Below are 5,465 nucleotides of genomic sequence, written 5' to 3'. Positions count from 1 at the left end.
AGAGTGCACCAGTTTTAGTAAATCTCCCCCTTTGCATCATAAGCAATTACCTTTTTTTTTTAGCTTTCTGTCTTCCTGCTCTCACTCGAGGAGCTTCTGTATGTCATTGTCATTATGAAGGGCTTCCTTATGGTGACAATGAGAGAATGACCCCTTATAGCTTTCATTCAAAGTGCCAAATTACAGCAGCCCTTTACCACGTGATCAGCTGTGTCCAATGACAGCTCACCACGGATGTCAACACAAGTTGGTTATCGGCTTTTCTTTCCTCGCGCTGACAGCGCGAGGAGAGAAAAAGAGAGCTGATAACGAGCTTGTGTTAAAGGGACATCGACACAGATAATCACGGCATTGATTATCAGTGTCCTGATCATCAGCCCAGTCCCTACTGTGCCCACCAGTGCTGCCAATCTGTGCCTGCCAGTGCTGCCAATCAGTGCCCATCAGTGCCTCATCAGTGTCACCAATCAGTACTGCCCATCAGTGCCGCCTACCAGTGCCTATGAGTGCCGAGCAGTGCCAACTATCAGTGCTGCCCATTAATGCCACCTATCAGAGCCCATTAGTGCCACCTATCAGTACCCATCAATGCCACCTATCAGTGCCGATCGGTGCAGCCTCATCAGTGCCGATCGGTGCAGCCTCATCAGTGCCTCCTCATCAGTGCCTATCAGTGCTGCCTATCAGTGACTATCAGTGCTGCCTATCGGTGCTCATCAGTGCAACTTCATCAGCACACAACAGTGAAGGAGAAAAATTACTTTTTTTTTCGTTTTATTTTTGTTTGTTTAATGAAAAATAAAAAATCTAGTGGTGATTAAATACTACCAAAAGAAAGCTCTATTTGTGTGAATTTTTTTTTTTTTAAAATTTCATTCGGGTACAGAGTTGCATTCAAAATGTGACAGTGCTGAAAGCTGAAAATTGGCCTGGGCAGGAAGGGGGTAAAAGGGGGTAGGCAAGTGGTTTTAAGCCCAACTCTGAGAATTTTATTTATTTATTTTTACATTTTCTGAGTTAAACCTTATCCTAATGCCGCGTACACACAACTGTTTTTCGGGTTCTAAAAAACTGCGTTTTTAAGGGTCTAGAAAAAACTATGTTTTTTTCAACCCGATCATTAAAACGGCCTTGCCTACACACGATCGTGAAAAAAAAAAAATGCTCTAGCAAAGCGCAGTGACGTACAACACATACGACGGCACTATAAAGGGGAAGTTCCATTCGGATGACGCCACACTTTGGGCTGCTTTAGCTGATTTTGTGTTAGTAAAAGACGACTCGCGCTTACTCCATTATGAATGGTAGTTTTACCAGTTTACTTGCTTCTGAGCATGTGCGTTTTTTTCACGTCGTTAAAGCCCCACACATGACCATTTTTTACAACCTGAAGAACGACAATTTTAAAAACGTTGTGAAAAAATAGAGCATGTTCGAAAAAAAAATTGGCCATTTTTTATAACCCGAAAAATGCTCTGAAGCCCACACACAATCGTTTTTAATGAGTGAGTGAGTGAGTGAGAAACTTATATAGCGCAACAAATGCGAACTTAATCGCCTCAAGGCGCTTGGCATCCAGAGTTGTACAGGTCTTTCAGAAGAGGTGGGTCTTCAGTTTTTTCCTAAAAACCCGATGGTTTTCTTCCAAGCGGATGGTCGTGGGTAGACCATTCCAGAGCCGTGGTCCTTGGACCGAGAATCTACGTTCTCCCTTAGATTTGTAGTGAGATTTGGGGATTTGGAGAAGGTTTTGGTTGGTTGATCGGAGCACGCGCTTGGTGACGTAGGGTTTTATTTTCTCGCTTAAATATTGAGGAGCTTTACCCTGTGTACATTTGTGGGTGAGGCAGAGTGTCTTGAATGTCACCCGGTCCTGTATGGGCAGCCAGTGGAGGGACCTCAAGGCCGGGGAGATAGGTTCCCACGGCTTTTTACCAGTTACCAGTCTGGCTGCCGTGTTTTGGACGACTTGTAGACGTGAAATCTGGTATTTCGGTAGTCCTAAATAGAGTGAATTTGCGTAGTCGAGTCGTGAGTTGATGATTGTTCCAACCACTACTGCTGTGTCCTCTTCCGGGATGAAGGGGATGAGTCTACGTAGCATGCGGAGCAGATGATGAGAACCGCTGACGACTGATCCTATTTGACATTAAAAAAACGGTCGTGTGTACGTGGCATCACACTTAACCCTCCTGGCGGTATCCCCCAGCGTGACTCGGGGTTGATTTTTTCTACCAAAATCGGTAACCCCGAGTCACGCTCGGGGTAGATATGCAGAGCCTGCAGCGTGCGCTGGCTTACCTTGTCCTGGATCCAGCGATGTCACCACGCTGTGTGAGCGAGCGGGACCTCGCTCGATTAACACAGCGTCCTCCTGTGCCGCCGATCTCCGTTCCCTGCGACGTTACGACGCACGGGAGCGGAGATCGGCGCCAAATTCAAAAAAGTAAACAAACACTATACATACAGTATACTGTAATCTTATGGATTACAGCACTGTATGTAAAAAACACAAACACACCCCCCTTGTCCCTAGTGGTCTGCCCAGTGCCCTACATGTCATTTTATATAATAAAAACCTTTCTTTCTGCCTGAAAACTGTAGATTGTCCATAGCAACCAAAAGTGTCTTTTTATGTCAAAAATGGTTTTAGATCAGCTAGAAAACAGCAATAATAAATTATAATCACTTGCAGAATTGTGCGATAGCGATTTGCGGGGAAATTCGTCATAAAAAAATAAAAATAATGACAGCAACAATTCTGCAACTGAGCAAATTTCAGTGATTTTGAGTTGATTACATTATTGAATAATTTTTATTTTAATTATATTATTACTTGCTATAATTATTTATAATTATTTATTATATTATAATTTAAAATTTTGTTTTTAAAAAAATGTCATACCCGGGATGCCTATTAGATTCTTGTTTGGTCAGATTTAAGTGAGTTATTCCTAAAAATTACAGGCCTACAGTATAAAACACCAAATTTCCTTGCAAATAATTGTACCGCTTTCAGCATGTTTTTTCAGAAAGAATCATACTGCCAGGGAGGTTAAAATATGACTTATTCCCTTAAAAAGCCTAACCTTGACCCTAACGCTAAAGGATATATTTATTAAGCAGTTAGGATTCACCAAACATTCAGTGTAGGTGAATCCTACTGACGCTTGTGTTTCACTTTCTACGGCCACTTGTGCTGCTACTGGATCTCCAAGTAGGAAACTTGCAGCAGATTGACAAAAAATAATTACTGCACAGTGAGACATGATAAATTAAAAGAAAGATTTTACGTTTACATAGACTTTTAGGCAATGTGGAAGGAAAAATGTCAGCGCCGCCTGTGTTCCTCTCTGAGTTGAGTTAAATAAAACAAGCGGCGGCTGTGTGCAGGACAGGAAAAGTATTTCACTCTGTGTGATATATTTGTACTTTGTTCAGGGAGCAGAGCTGTGCTTCGCACCTTTGGAAGGTTTCCAGGCATTGCAGCTATTTAATGTCGTGTGTGTAAACAGCCCGCGATCCCTGGTGAATTAACAATGAGAATTCACCCCCAGGTTTATATTACAATCATCTCCAGTTAACATTGTTATGTTCTTCTACGCTGCGCTGCAAACCCAACTGTGATAGAGTTGTTTGTGGAAATACAAAAGCAATAAAGGAAATTCTAAACTAAGAAGACAGTTTAGAATATTTTAAGTAAAATGGCATAGGACTGAATGAACACAAATTCATTAAAGCGGTTGTATACCCTAATTTGTCATTTTTACCTACAGGTAAGGCTATAATAAGGCTTATCTGTAGGTAAAATGAATATCTCTTAAACCTGTACGGTTTAGGAGATATTGGGCTAGATTCAGGTAGGGCGACGTAACTTTGTGCGGGCGTAGCGTATGTTATTTACGCTACGCCGCCGCAATTTAGAGAGGCAAGTGCAGTATTCACAAAGCACTTGCTCCGTAAGTGGCGGCGCCTTTGCGTAAATCTGCCGGGGGAAGCGCGTCGAATTCAAATTGTCAAGAGGTGGGCGTGTTTTATGTAAATAAAACATGACCCCACGTAAATTACGTTTCTAACGAACGGCGCCTGCGCTGGCCGTGAACGTATCCCAGTGAGCATGCTCCTAATCACGTCGCAAATAGTCAATGCTTTCGACGTGAACGTAGTTTGCGCAAAGCCCTATTCGTGAACGACTTACGCAAACGACATAAACAACGCAAAATTAAACGCTGTCCCGACGCCCATACTTAACATTGGCTATGCCGCATATAGCGGGAGTAACGTTACGCCGGAAAAAGCCTTACGCAAACGACGTAAAAAAATCCGCCGGGCGCACGTACATTTCTGAATCGGCGTATCCAGCTCATTTGCATATTCTACGCTGAAATCGATGGAAGCGCCACCTAGCGGCCAGCGTAAATATGCACCCTAAGATACGATGGCGTAGGAGACTTATGTCGCTCGTATCTTAACCTAATTTAAGCGTATCTGGTTTCCAGAATACGCTTAAATTTACGATGGCGTAGATTCAGAGTTACGACAGCGTATCTACTGATACTCCGGTGTAACTCTCTCTGAATCTAGCCCTGTATCTTTGCATGCAGCCCCTGACGTCAGCGGCGCATGCGCTCTGAATGCCTGGCTGAAGGTCCGGCACATGCTAGAAAAGAAAAAACAACAATAGGTAGAAAGGAAAGAGAGAAAAGTGCAGGGAAGAGGGAGGAAAAGGGAGTGTTCGAAGTTCCTCAATGGTTGGATAGCACTCTACACTTCAGCAAATAATTGTGGTATATGAGGTCTGCAGTAAGCAGCGAGGGTTCCAACAGGGATTTGTAAAAAGTAGGTGGCAATTATGTATCAACCCATGGCTGCCAGATTTTTAAATGCTTTGGGACACGGTCCAGCAATGTGGCCTCAACCTTACTATGGATCATGAATTGGATTATCCTATGTTTCTTCTCCAGGATGCATAGTGTGGAACTTTTCCAAGCTTTAGCGATGGTCTGCTTGAAAGCAGTGGTTGTATACAAAAGGAGTTTGGATTGCGCCATTGTCAGGTCATCAGGGCGCTTGTTTAGTATTGTTATAGATGGGTCCAGGGCTGGGATAAGCGGTGGGCAGGAAAGGTGGCTACCCTGGGCACTGTGGTATCATGTGAGGTGCGGGGAGCGGGGCGCCACAAGGAGTTTGGGGGGAGGAAAATTGTGTTAGAAGGCGGAATTTGGGAGGTGCCTGGGAATAAGTATTATTTTCCAGGAGGGGAAATTTGGGGAGGGGGGTTCTAAGAGTGGTGATTTAGAGAGATTTGTGTTGGGAGGGGGGATGAAGATTTGTGCTAGGAGGGGGGATTTGGGGGAATTTTTGCTGGGAGGTGGGGATCTGAATTGAGGGTGGGGGGAGAAGATGTGTACTAGGAGGGAAATTTTAGGGGTAGAGGATTTGTGCTAGGAGGGTGTGAATTATTT

Source organism: Rana temporaria, chromosome 3, assembly GCF_905171775.1.
Source record: "Rana temporaria chromosome 3, aRanTem1.1, whole genome shotgun sequence".
NCBI lineage: Eukaryota > Metazoa > Chordata > Amphibia > Anura > Ranidae > Rana > Rana temporaria.
Note: the sequence above shows the minus strand (reverse complement) of the source record.